Raw genomic sequence first — 14,719 nt, 5'->3', positions numbered from 1 at the left:
GTCTGGTTTTTCCTGTTTAGACTGAACATCTGATACTGTTGCCTTTTATCTGGTGTATCCTTGTCTTCTTTTTCTTCTCTTTATTTTTCCCCTCTGTTTACTCGCTCCTTTCTTTTGCCCCCACCCCCTTGTCGGGTCCAACATTAATTTGTAAATTCAGCAATACATTGGTGTAAAAATAAAGTATAAAGTAAGTCAAGAGAGGCTTTATATACATAAAACCCCTCTTGACGAAGCAAGTTGTTCGATACAACATGGCAGCCAGACCATCATTCTGCTTACTATGATGCTGGATAGGACAAGTTATTAAAAAAAGGACCAAAGAGATGGAGATGTGAACATTGACAACAGACTGGACTGGAAGGCCCACAGCCTGACTGTATGCAAGAAGGTGATGGGCCGACTATTTCCTGAGGAAGCTCAGATCCTTCAGCGTGTACAGAATGAAGTTGGGGATGTTCTACCAGTTTGTTGTTACTAGAATCTTGCACTTCTCTGTCAGAGAATCCAAACCCATGACTGTTTAACTCTGCTTCTTTGCTTTTTTTTCTACATACACCTTAGTTTTACATCTTGAATCTCATATTTTTTGTTTTTCTTTTTTACCCGGATATTTCTTTGTAACTTGTATTTTGTAAATTGTACATTGTAAACAGTATTTCTATATTTATATCTCTATATTTTTTCTCTTATTTTTCTTTTTTTTCTGTTATTTGTTGTGGATATTTGTTAAGTGTGTTCTGTATACAGTATTTTTGCATCATAGGGTTTAGTTTTACTCTCATGCTGTTGCATATTCTGAAATGCTGCTGTAACACTGCAATTTCCCAGTCTGGGATTAATACAGTACACCTGATTATGATAACTTGTCTACAATGTGCATGTTTGTTTTGTATATGGTGTTTCATTATAGGGTAAATATCTGGCTATGCTCATTTTTCTCTCATGGGAATGGATCATTGTGTCTGTTTGGTGTCTTAAAGATGTTTTACTTTGCATGAGTTTACTTTACATTTTTATGAGTACCTTATGCTTGTAGTGTTCCAGTTTCTCAATGACCTGTCAGGGTGTTTTTATTTGAGTTTGACCTCTTTAAAGGACAGTTTTTATCATATAGAAATTTAAATGCTCTCAAAAATTCTTCATATCCTTCATTTAAGTTGTTATTATTATATACATTATCCCAGTTGTGTGCAATTAGGTCATTTTTCAAAGCCTCTAGTGCTTCAGTTGTTCTCAGTCTTCTGTATTTATTGGTTTTATCATGATCAATAGACTTGCCATCAAACACTGTGAATACTGGTAAATGGTCACTGATATCACTTATTAAAAGTCCACTAGTTGTATTGTTGAAGATGTCATTGGAAAATATATTGTCAATAAGTGTTACACTATGACATATTATCCTGGTGGGTCGGGTGATTTTAGGGTACAAGCTCATGCTGTATATGTTATTGATGAACTCTTCCATCTTTCTGTGTTCCTTTGTATTAAGCAAATCAGTACTGAACTCTCCAGTTTTGTTTGTTTTAGTTGCAAATATTTCCTCCATCCGGTCGCTAAACAATTCGACACACGAGCCTGGTGACCTGTACATGCAATTTATAATCAAGTTTTTAGCTTTTTCTCTGTAAATTTCCACTGATACACACTCAAGCATATTGTCTATCACATATGGTTGTTTGAACTGATTTAAAAAGTTCTTGACGTTAGCCAAGTTTGCATAAAGACTTCTGCTGTTTATATGTATCACTGATAATTTTCCATCCTTGTTAATTTCATTATATTGTTTGTCAATATAATAGCAGCATTCATTATGTATAGAGGTGAAGAAGTTGTTATCTGGGTCAGTATTATATTCCATATCCTGTCTAGTATGATCCGTGTATTGAAATGTTTGTAGTTGCTCACTGTCCTGCTCATTAATTTCCTGGAATATATTACTATTGTCTTCAAGTGAAAATGATTGACTTCTTTGGATGTATGCCATGAACATACACATTTAAAGGGAAATTGTTCCATAGAAAATGTAATCATTTGTTCAGAGTGCATTTTTTTGTTAGGTGCAAGATAAAGATCTCATCACCTGCTTTTACGCTTTGTGTGCATTATGGAATCTATCAGTAGCAAAGGTTAAAGAGTAATCCATCACTGAAGGGTTGGTTGTGACTGACCTAAGGTTTAGAAGAATTATGAGGAGATGGAGTCACACAAAATTAGCAGTAAATGAGGGCTAAAATGTAGAAAGGGGTGGTGACATTTTTACAGTTGTGTACTTTTATAAGTGTCCACAAGTATTTGATGCCGGACCATCGTTTAACATGATAAACTTCATCCTGTGATATGCTGCATTTTAAAAATGAGTTGATAAACTGTAATGTAATGCACACCCACGGATAAAGTTTTAAAATGTAGTGAGCAAAGATGGATTATTTAAGATTTCATAGCTATTATTGGTTAATAACTACTTAATATTTTTATTAGTTAATTTTTTATAGATGTGGCCAAACCACATAGAAAAGACAACTGAATACTTCTGACTTTTCACAAAGTAATTAATCTTTTTATTGTGAATGCAGCAGTGCAAAAATAATTGTTTACATGTGAATGATGTATATCATTATGGATCTCAGTTTGGCTTTTCCTGCCATCCTCTCCAGTACACCCAAGTGACCCTCCATCCTTTGTTGCAGCTTTGCCTGAGTAGGCAGGGTGGTGGCCCAAGGTGTCGAATAATTTTCTGGTTTTTTTGGTTCGTCCCACTCCAGTTGTTGTGGTCCTTAATTTATTTGTATTTATTTACTGTTATGTAATTCCATTTTGATGGTGTAAAGGCTTGTTTTATTTTTAATATGCATGAATTGACATGCTTGAATTTTTTTGTTTTAATCATTTAAATCACTTTGTGTTGCCTTCAACATTAAAAGAACTTTATAACTTTATAAATAAAGTTTGATTATTTATTTATTTTTTTGTCTTGTTTGAATTGTCTACATGCACTGCTTTGCAGTGCGATGAATCCTCGTGTTCTCTAATTGAGAACTGATTGTGGCGAATTTTTTTATATTCCACTGCAAGCCTTTAAAACCTCTGAATGTTTTCTGTGCCGTAGACGGTCAAAAGAGCTTTCCTTTGACCTCCTTGTTGGTCCATTTATTGAGTGTTCTGTTGTTGTCCATAGCTGCAACCGTTTTTTTTTTTTTTTATGGATAGGAACTAAAATTATTATAGGAACTGAGAGCTGTTACACCTATCTGTCCAAATGCAGGAAAAAATGGCCTGGTTCCTGAAAAGTCTCTTTTCACACAATACACAAAAAAATTTCCTACATTTGGAAAGCCCCTCATGTTCTGCATAATGAGACAACTTTGGTCCAAACAAAAAGTAGACTTTTATAAAAAGCCTTCAACTTTGTGTGCTGTTTCAACTAAATAATTCGTTGATTAGTTTTGCACTTCTGTGGTATAGGCCTTGATAAATTATAAGACTTAACTCTTTCTTGAAATGCGTTTGGAGGTTTTATTTCGTATATTACAGAAGAAACTTGGAGTCCAGGCGTTTTACGTGTGCTATCCAGGACTATCCGATTTGTTCTTCTCTGTGTGAAGCTTGAGAAGTTGCCAGTCGCACTCTGATCCTCAGACTTCATTTTTTGGTCAGATGGGGCATATTTGGAAATGGGTGTAAGGAGATTTGGCCTTAATTTCTTATCCTTTCTGATATGGATCACCTCAGCTTTGTTGAATTGTTCATTATGCTGTTTTTTTATTTTGGGAAGACAGCGGACGCTATGGTCTTGTTTTTGTAGTAGGTTGCCTTTTTCATAACTTTCTGCATTCGGGTTTTTAATCTCACCCATCATTTTTTCTTCCCATGATTTAGTTACGGTCCGTGATTTCATGTCCATTATTTCTTTATTTTGTGTTTTAATTTTATCTTTAAGAATGCAGGTAGTATCATATTGTTTATTAAATTTTCTTTCATTTTTTCTAATCTCCTCTGTGCTTTGTTGTAAAGCTTTCTCTAGCTGGTGAATTTCAGATTCAGCCTTTCTTAAGAGTTTCTTTGTGTAGGTTAATTCCTTTAAATGTGACAATTCTTCCTTTTTTGCTCTATTCCTTTCTCTCTCTGTCTGATTAAACTGTCTTTTAAGAGTCTCATTTTCTCCTTTCAGTGTTTCCATTTCTCTATCTTTCCATTTTAATTGATTTAACAGATTCTGTATCTTGTGCCGTTGAGTGTCATTCTTGATTTCTGACTCCTTAAGACGATTTTCCACAATAGACAATTTATGCATCAGTTCACTGACGGTAGGTTTCTTCTCAGTCTTTCCAATACCTTTTCTGATTACCTTTGCTGTGGACATATCAGTTTCATATTTATGGATCAAATTATCCATTTTGTAAGATTTATCTTGCAATTTTGTATTTTGCAAGACTGTAGGATTCAGATCGTCCTTTCTCTTGCAATCGCTCATAATCCTGTCGAGTGAAGTTAAAGTATTCTTGTACATGTTTCTGTGTTGTAGCATTTTTACGCTTTAAAACGTCTTACAGGCTTACGTTTTAGGAACTGTTTGCAGAACTAAAAAATTTTGAATGTAAATGTTTTAAGATGTGAGTCATAAAAGCGTTCCTTCCTTTTGTGACGTAACATGTAAACTGCGTGTACACGTGAATTTACGTCGTCGTGCGTCATGGATCAGCTCACGTACCGCAGTTTCGTTGAGAGAGTTTAACGCCTGAACTGCATCCAGAGCCGCGCATGCACTGTGATTACTCTACCACACTTTTATCACTATTATTTTTTAAAGTTTTCCACGATATGTAACTTAAGCCAGCTGTCTGCAGTTCTTCAGCGTCTCTTCAACCTGAGCCTAAATTTGGAGAAGGTCTCAGGGAGGCCTGGTCCCCCTGGGCCTCTGCCTTGGGGGAGTGCCGGTGAGGCCAGTACCTGCCATCCCTGACCCGCTGTGGCCTGTGCCTCATGGACGTGGGGCTGGGACTTTCTTCTGTCGTCCTCTGGGCAGGTGTGTGGTCATCCCTGTGGTGGACTGACTGGGATTTGGACCTAGGGGTCCCCTGGACTGCCTCTGATCTGCCTTGTCCCATTTTCATGATAACACTCATCACTGATCACTATTCATGCTGATATTTTGCCCCGCATTCACTAACCTGCATGTCAATACCGTCACTGTGTTGTCCTAGTCTTTTTATAGGTGATCCTGATGATTTTCATCTTTTTTCTTAAAAATGTTGCAGGTGGTTTTCTGTTACCTTACGGGTGTAGCAGCTGGTTGTCTGGTTTTTCCTGTTTAGACTGAACATCTGATACTGTTGCCTTTTATCTGGTGTATCCTTGTCTTCTTTTTCTTCTCTTTATTTTTCCCCTCTGTTTACTCGCTCCTTTCTTTTGCCCCCACCCCCTTGTCGGGTCCAACATTAATTTGTAAATTCAGCAATACATTGGTGTAAAAATAAAGTATAAAGTAAGTCAAGAGAGGCTTTATATACATAAAACCCCTCTTGACGAAGCAAGTTGTTCGATACAACATGGCAGCCAGACCATCATTCTGCTTACTATGATGCTGGATAGGACAAGTTATTAAAAAAAGGACCAAAGAGATGGAGATGTGAACATTGACAACAGACTGGACTGGAAGGCCCACAGCCTGACTGTATGCAAGAAGGTGATGGGCCGACTATTTCCTGAGGAAGCTCTGATCCTTCAGCGTGTACAGAATGAAGTTGGGGATGTTCTACCAGTTTGTTGTTACTAGAATCTTGCACTTCTCTGTCAGAGAATCCAAACCCATGACTGTTTAACTCTGCTTCTTTGCTTTTTTTTCTACATACACCTTAGTTTTACATCTTGAATCTCATATTTTTTGTTTTTCTTTTTTACCCGGATATTTCTTTGTAACTTGTATTTTGTAAATTGTACATTGTAAACAGTATTTCTATATTTATATCTCTATATTTTTTCTCTTATTTTCTTTTTTTTCTGTTATTTGTTGTGGATATTTGTTAAGTGTGTTCTGTATACAGTATTTTTGCATCATAGGGTTTAGTTTTACTCTCATGCTGTTGCATATTCTGAAATGCTGCTGTAACACTGCAATTTCCCAGTCTGGGATTAATACAGTACACCTGATTATGATAACTTGTCTACAATGTGCATGTTTGTTTTGTATATGGTGTTTCATTATAGGGTAAATATCTGGCTATGCTCATTTTTCTCTCATGGGAATGGATCATTGTGTCTGTTTGGTGTCTTAAAGATGTTTTACTTTGCATGAGTTTACTTTACATTTTTATGAGTACCTTATGCTTGTAGTGTTCCAGTTTCTCAATGACCTGTCAGGGTGTTTTTATTTGAGTTTGACCTCTTTAAAGGACAGTTTTTATCATATAGAAATTTAAATGCTCTCAAAAGTTCTTCATATCCTTCATTTAAGTTGTTATTATTATATACATTATCCCAGTTGTGTGCAATTAGGTCATTTTTCAAAGCCTCTAGTGCTTCAGTTGTTCTCAGTCTTCTGTATTTATTGGTTTTATCATGATCAATAGACTTGCCATCACTATTAAACACTGTGAATACTGGTAAATGGTCACTGATATCACTTATTAAAAGTCCACTAGTTGTATTGTTGAAGATGTCATTGGAAAATATATTGTCAATAAGTGTTACACTATGACATATTATCCTGGTGGGTCGGGTGATTTTAGGGTACAAGCTCATGCTGTATATGTTATTGGTGAACTCTTCCATCTTTCTGTGTTCCTTTGTATTAAGCAAATCAGTACTGAACTCTCCAGTTTTGTTTGTTTTAGTTGCAAATATTTCCTCCATCCGGTCGCTAAACAATTCGACACACGAGCCTGGTGACCTGTACATGCAATTTATAATCAAGTTTTTAGCTTTTTCTCTGTAAATTTCCACTGATACACACTCAAGCATATTGTCTATCACCAATGAAGTTTTTGTCCACAAATAATCCAACTCCTCCTCTACCTTTATTTCTGCCATCCATGTGTATAAATTCGTACCCATCCAATTCAAAGTCTACTCCTTTTTCCTCAGATATCCATGTCTCTGAGAAAGCAATGATATTGAATGGTTGTTTGAACTGATTTAAAAAGTTCTTGACGTTAGCGAAGTTTGCATAAAGACTTCTGCTGTTTATATGTATCACTGATAATTTTCCATCCTTGTTAATTTCATTATATTGTTTCACTGTTAAAACCACAGCTACTAATGTCTTTCTGACTTAGGAGAGCAAATACTTTTAAAAGGAGCTGAGCTGACTCAAAATTTAAAGTTTATAAATCATTCGTGCAATGAAATGAAATTCTTAGGTTGAGAAAACTTCAGATAATGAGTTATGTATCTGAACATGCAAGTAAGGACTGACGTCACTTCCCCAAGAAGCTAGCACAAGACGCGCATGCACAGTTCTTCACATGAGCACAATGTGGAACAAACGCAACTCTAACGTACAGCAAAGTTTCCTCCGTCTGTGCCTCAAAAGCCGTTTGCAGGTAAGCCTGTATGTATAAGAATATACTTGTTTTAAGGGTTGCTTTTTAAATTCCACTGTAAATATTAATAATTTGTTGTCAGTTTTTTTAAACCCACTAAGGTTTTGACATTCGCTTCATTTGCACATCAGGTGTTGACCAAGCTACAGGGCTAGGGCTAATTTCACGTGTTTGAATTAGCGTACTAATATTTTTATACAAGCTCACTAATCTCTGTGTGTTCATTTCACAGTTTACATAAAATGTTGTAGAGTTAAGATGAATTTACATATCCTAAAATTAGGTTAGAGAGTTCGAAAGGTAAAGCTGAGTCACACTCCCCCCTCAGCAACCTGGGAGAGACATCTACACAGAGACCAGGAGAGTGGAGGTGATAAGGGCTGACACAGTGTGATGATGGGTTTGTGGCTGACCAGGCATGGCTCATCTACTTCCCAGGTAGCATCACAATCAACCTGGTAAGTTTCTGATGGATGGAGAACATTAGGACTGGGGTGGAGCTCATGCATGTGCTCTGCTTTCGGCTGGATTCAGAAAAGTAGCTGATAAGAGCATAGACTGCTGCTGGTAATTAATGAAACATGTAATGCCGGATATAAGAATAATAAGCCCCTGCTTTACAAAAGGTGTGTATGAATATGTGCTGCTTGGTTACTGTTGCACAACTTTCATTTGAAATCCCAATGGATGCAATTACTGAGCACAAAACTATCATTAGGAAGTGTCACTATTTACTCTTTAATGACTTATTCCCAACAGAAAACAGGCAAAAAAAAGTTTATCCACTTGAAAGCTTGAGGGTCCTATTATTCCAGAGGAAAATGAGAACATAATGATGCACATGTTGATTTGGCAAAAAGGTTCACTTCACAGAAACCTGACAAATTTCTCTAGCTAGTGTAAAAGCCCAATTAGGGCCCAGCACACTGACAGGAGATCTGAAGCCGCTGCTGACACTGACTGTACAGGCTGACAGACCCAGAGGGGGCTGCACTCCGTCACATTCTTTATCACACCAGTCCTGCTGCTGTTGTATTGCAGTATTGTTAAGACAGTGCTTATCAAAATTTCCTGACATCCTCTTTAAAGCAAAAGCCTGCCTCATTTTCCACAGTACAGTCTGCATACGTTTCCACACATTAAATAAAACACTGACTGAGATGAGGCTTTCAAAGTTGAGAAAATGTCATAGAGCTGCTTGATAATATAGCTGTAATGTCTACTTAAATAAGCTAATAGAGCTTTAAAAAGAACCCTTGTGTGTTTGGTGTCATTAAAATTAAGCTTCTAACCTAATATCCTTTGCAACACTGGGAACATATTATGTTTCCTCTTCTTTAATGGCACTTAATTTGGCTTTTGTTTACATTATTTAAGAATAAATAACTTGGATGCTGGCGCTTATTTAGTTGTGAATAAAGTTTTAGTTTAAGGTCAAGAAGATTACCCAAAACCTTTCAAACAGGCAGCCAGCCAGGTTAGAGTTTGAGCTGGTAAACTAAATTTCACTATTTAAAGTCTCAGCTGCTGCCAAGTTGGGCTTGTGTTAGTGCAGCAGAGCCCATCAGTTTAACACCAACAAAGGGCCTTTTGAAAAGCCAGAATCAAGATGAAGAAAGAACAAGGGGGTATGGTACTCCAGGAGAGCAATTACAGAGGTTATGTGCTAATCTGACTGACTGGCACAGTCTCAAGGTCAGCCACAGACCTCAAAAATGAGTCCTATATTCAGGTTTTTCCTCCTGGTCTTCTCCTGCTCATCGTTTTTCCCACTCATTTTCCAATTGTTTCCACACTTTATCCACCTTTTTTCAGGACAAAAAAAAACAAAAAAAAAAAACAAAACAAACAAAAAAAAAACATCAAGCTACATGCTTCTCCTGAGAAATTATTGTTAGGCATTCAGATAGTTGTGAGTCGGTGCCGAGGGTAACCAGACTGTTTGGGTCAGACTGAGGGGAGCCAGAGCTAATGTCCCAGTTGGGATCCTGACTGACCCGCTGATGAGCGGTAAATGTCGTGACAGTCCCACTTTAGGGACAAAATGGTAGAAGCAAGGAGTATTTCTACACCAAGAGTACATTGCTCCAACAAATTAAATTAGGCCAGAAGCAAATATCCTGCTCTCTGACAACATAAGACATTAAAGTGAGTCAGATATATTTAGAAAGCAAACTACAATAACTGTAGTTATATGTATATCTAACAAAAAAATCAAATAAAGCCAGGTTATAGCTCAACCTGGCTATTTAATTGGACGTGCGTGGCAGGATAATTGAGTTATTCACTGAAGTATTCCCTAATGCTGCAGACCGTATGAAAAAGCTCTCAAGATGTTTTGCTGCTTGTAACATTTTCATTGTACATGTAAAAGCAGCTGAATTCACCTGAATGGGAAATTTGTCGGTTGCTCCTGCGGTTGTAAAACCTGAATTTTATTAAAGAAAGGCAACAGTCTGGAAATGCTTTATGCAACCGCTTGTTTTCATGTAGTCCTAATGCGTTGTTACTCAGTAACAATTTCCAATACATTTAGAAGTGTGATAAAAGCAACGTTAGTACAACTGATTGGGAGCGGCTATATTAGGATTGCAGCTGTAGCTATATAAACTTACTCTTTACCGTTTTTAGAAAAAAGCTGAATAAAAAGACAGAAAGATGAAAATTTGCTTGCACAGTGCACCTGGGTTTATTTGAGTCCAGTTGAGCTCATACATGAAGGAGTAATTTAACCTCCAATCAACAACATTATCTGGGTGTGTTAATCTGGTTGGGATTTTTATCATTTTGTCCAGGCTAACAAATTTACAAGCATTTTAAAAGTCTAATTTAAATTAGACTAACAATAATTCCTTTTTTTTCCAAGTGTCCATTAAAACATGCTGACCGATGAGAACAACACGTCTGACAAAGAAAAAAAAAATGCTGTTTAAAAAACACATTACTAAAAAAGAAAAAAAAAGTACAAAAACATTGATAAAATGCATGAAAAATATATATATCAAGTTCTAGATAATTAATTTAAAACCAAACCAAGATTTGCATGACAGACAAACACTGGAAAGTATGACATAGCAACTAATAATTAAGTATAGGTATTTTAAGTACCCAACATAAATATTAAAATGATCCAATAATTTACTAATAACTTTGGCTATAGAAGTGGTCTCCATAGCTTCAGTAATAACACACTGAGGAAGACCTTAAACTTGTATGCCAAGATGTCAGGATATAGATGTACTTTAACAGTAACACACACACCTACACACACCTCATATTATTAGCCTTGCTTGGATTAAACATGTCCTCAGCAGGGTGTTAGTCTCTGTCTGGGAGAAAAGCCTGAACAGCCTGTCTGAGTTAAAAAATGGAATAAGCTTTAAAACAGAATCCAGCCATTGCTTACTGAGTGTTTGCATTCAGAAAATAACAACGAGAAAACCACAGCTCACTTTAAAACATGCAGCATTTCAAAGCAACTTCTTTTTTCCTGTCAGATTTTTTTTGTTACTTCTTAGCTCAAGTTAAGAATCAGAGTAAAAATATATATCTTGAGGTACCATCCATTGACAAAGTCTCTAGATTTGAGCTATAGATTAGGTTCAGGGGTTCCCCAGCTTTGTCTGACGTCTGGCTCTTGGTAGTTCCAATCCACATGTCTAAGCACTCATTATCTGGATATGTTTCACAGAAGAAGTCTGGCGTTGCCAATAATCCAACTACTAAGCTGTATTTCTGACTGAGATGTGCCCGCCCTCTTTCTTTGACCAATGTAACCAATACAAACAAACAAAAATCTTTCTAGAGTCTTTGTTTTTATTGCATTATATATTATGTACTAAATTAAGGTATTGCCCTTCTGTTTGGGCCTCAGTCACATAAAACAGAATTTAAAGCTGTGTGAGTATATACATTTATTTTTGAGCGTCTCACATATTAAACTGTCAGAAACTTTTAGCGTGACTTTGGCAAAGGCAGCAGAGTATTTAATGCTATTTTTGTAAGTGCTCTAATGAGAATCTTGAGATTGTTTCTTGATGGTGATGTGTCAGGAACAAGAGTGCCGTCTGACCTACACACAGCTCGCACTGCACCACTGTCATTTTTGCTGTAATGGCCAGCACAAGCACGCAAACTGTAGTTCCTGTCAGTTCCCCTGGTGATCTTCAAAGCCCACAGCCATTGGATGTGATCCACAGCACACCCCGAGAGGTGGCCAAGAAGATGAAGAAATAAGCTCTGGAGGAATTCAAAGCCTTCTCGCTCTGCTGCTGGCCACCCTGTCGATGCACAAAGGACTCCATATCTGAACCACTTTCAGATTCTTCACAGCAGCCACAGCTAAGCTTGTGTGTGAAAATCTCAGAAATGAAACTTCAAAAAAATAATAATAAAAAAAGCTCTTCCCTTCCTGGATTTAATCTTTACAGACCAGTTATTGAGGGCTCTACTTAGGTGCCACACTTACTCTGGAGGGCTTCAGTGACTTTGACCCTACTGTACATCAGCAGCAGCAGTGGGAACAGCATCCTCTATTTAATGAAAGTACAAATATGAATTTCAGCTGTTGGCTTATTTCCCTGACGTCTGTTCACTTCTGCCTCAGGGAGGAGGCAGCTCTCGGGACATAACAGCAGCTGTTAGCACCAATAAAATCAATGTGATTTCATTTTTTAAATGAACATCCACAGAATTCTCTGCAAAACTGAAACCACATTCATGTGAAAATGTGACAAAGGATCTCATTAGGCCTCTTAATGGCTTTTATTAGAATTAAGAGAAAGGTGGTGGGTGGATTGGTTTTTGTTCTGCAGTAATGTTCATGACATCGATCAATTCAGTTTAATCCAGATTCAGAGGCGGTGAACTGCAGGCCATGCTCCCACTGCCACAACATGAAGTCTGTCATGCTTTATGCTTTTTATTCACTGTCACGACAACTACTGAAATAGCAGCATGAGCAATTGGCACCATTCATAAATGGATTTTAATTGCATTGTGATCAATCTTAACAACCACAATGTTCCACATCTTCCTCCACTACAACACTCCACAAGGATTCATTGATTCAATACAGTGATCCACTATATATAAGGTCAGCAGAAACAGGGCAGGGAAAGCAGAGGTGCTCTTTCTGCATGATTACAATAAAATCATTAAATAGGTTTGGGGTTAATCTGTTAGTTCAACTAAGCATGAATACTCTGAGCTGTATTTGCTATTAATTACAATGAACATTGTTTCCATGAAAATAGTGAAATATTTCCATCATAACATAAAATAGTAATGATTCATACATACAAAACTAAGAGATTTTTTATTTGCAATCATTTCAGACAGAGGAGCTTAAAGGACTGAAAAACATGTGTTAAATTCTACCTGTTTTCTGAGTCTGAGTTGCAGCTCTGGTTAAAAATTAGCAGGAGGGCTCTAATGAAATTCCAACTTCATCACACTTGGGAGAAATCATGAAGGTGTTGAGACTGTGGGTCACCAACCACGTACCTGGTTACAATAAAGCCTTTTCACAGACCAGTGAACTTGACAATGTACTGAACATTGAGCAGTTTCCTGAGCATCTGTTACACAGACAAGAAAATCTACAGGAAACTCTCAAAATGCAGACAAACGGGGCAGATTAGGAAACCAGCTCATATTCACTTAATCTTATAAAAAAGAACAAATGGTTTGTGTATGCAACAACAAGAACAAGTAGTAGTTTATTTTTGTTTCTATGGGATTTTGATTATTTATACTGGCACAGAATAAAAGATATCCTGGATTAGGGGTTTTGGTGACTTGTACAGACCAGAAGTGATCATGTTCGTACAGCTAAGTGTCCTGCTGCAACCAACCGCTGCTCTGCTTGACAGGACAGGCTTGATATGCTGCAGTGAAGGTTTTCTTCTTGTTTGTACCAAATAAGAACTGAAATAAGGGAAGTATTTGCCTTACCTCTACCACGAGTGCAGTTAAAGCTCCAGCAGATGGCTTGATGTTGCGTTCACAAGGCGCAACTTAGCTGAGGATGGTCATCTTTCAGGCTCAGACATGTTTCATCTCCACTATAACTCAGCCAAACATGAACTGCGGCGTATTCTCTTGAAAGCTGCCCAACGCTTTTATCCGCAGACAACTGAGGTCAGTTTTGTCGATCCCATTAGCTCGTACAGTCACTGTGTGCCGTTCAATAATCTGCTCCAGCCTACTGTACCGCAAATAAACCGTTACACGCTTCCAGCTTTCGGTCGGAGAAGGAGGGAGTAAATGTTAATGGCGTTACGGGCTCACCGCGTTCACACAAAAGCCTTTTATAAACGCGCTTGTAATCTGTTCAAGTCAAAGCGTGGATGTAAAGCACACACCAGGTCAACCTGTCTTTTTTGTCGCCTGTCCGATGAGAAGAAGACTATTCAATGCTGCGGAGAGGAACCGTGCGCCCTGCGCTCCCACAAGGACCAACAGCACTGCCTGCTGTACTTAAAGCGACAAAGCAGAGTTCACAGAGGCGCAGTGCTCTGTGCGCTTTGCTTTCTGGGCCACGCAGGTGAGTTTCACTGGCGAGGTGGTACACTCTCCACTGATAGGACACGAAATGTGAATATGTGAGAATAATTAAATCTGTCTCGGATGTGGTTCTTTTGCTTATGCAGGCCATTTATCGTGGCTGTGTGCAGCAGCAGCAGCAGTGCGGCACAGAAACCACCACAACAAAAATGTACTGTTCATTTAAACAAATCAGACAAATATCACACAGGTCTGTTTTTTTTTTCTTTCAAAAAAAAAAAAAAAAAAGTATTTACGGCTCTTTGGAAGAATCACTGATTCCACCTACTGGAAGCAACTGAAAGAGATTTTTGTAAATTTGTAGGAAGCTATTTTAAAATGCATTAAGAGGGATAATGAAGGCACAGGGTTGGTTGAAAATGCAGAAATGTTTGTACTAGGAAGAATCCTTATCTACAGCAGACCTTCCTACCTAGTATTGTGCAAAAAAAATCTCGAGCTACTCCTCATGTCTTTGGTTTTATTTATGTATTTATTTAAGGAGCCAGACTCTCTTATAATAGTTTAAAACGGTCTTTAAAAATTGTTCTCCAGGCCCTCTGAAGGGCTTTAAAAGGTTTTATCCTGCTGCTTTTTTTTTTTTTTTTTTTTACTAATTTTCAACCTAA

At 37.5% G+C, this 14,719-nt stretch overlaps 1 protein-coding gene across 1 annotated transcript in view; it reads right to left on the bottom strand.

Annotated features, from left to right (window-relative positions):
• wscd2 (WSC domain containing 2) overlaps positions 1 to 14,013 on the bottom strand; it is a 47,872-nt gene extending 33,859 nt beyond the window's left edge. Inside the window, exon 1 of the mRNA XM_041999910.1 lies at positions 13,500 to 14,013. The gene's annotated coding sequence lies outside the window, so the exon portion shown is untranslated. The remainder of the gene's footprint in view (positions 1 to 13,499) is intronic.
• Between the last annotated feature and the right edge of the window lie 706 nt (positions 14,014 to 14,719).

This window comes from Melanotaenia boesemani, chromosome 11 (assembly GCF_017639745.1).
Source record: "Melanotaenia boesemani isolate fMelBoe1 chromosome 11, fMelBoe1.pri, whole genome shotgun sequence".
Classification (NCBI taxonomy): Eukaryota; Metazoa; Chordata; class Actinopteri; order Atheriniformes; family Melanotaeniidae; genus Melanotaenia; species Melanotaenia boesemani.
Note: the sequence above shows the minus strand (reverse complement) of the source record. Positions and strands in the feature narration are given on the sequence as shown.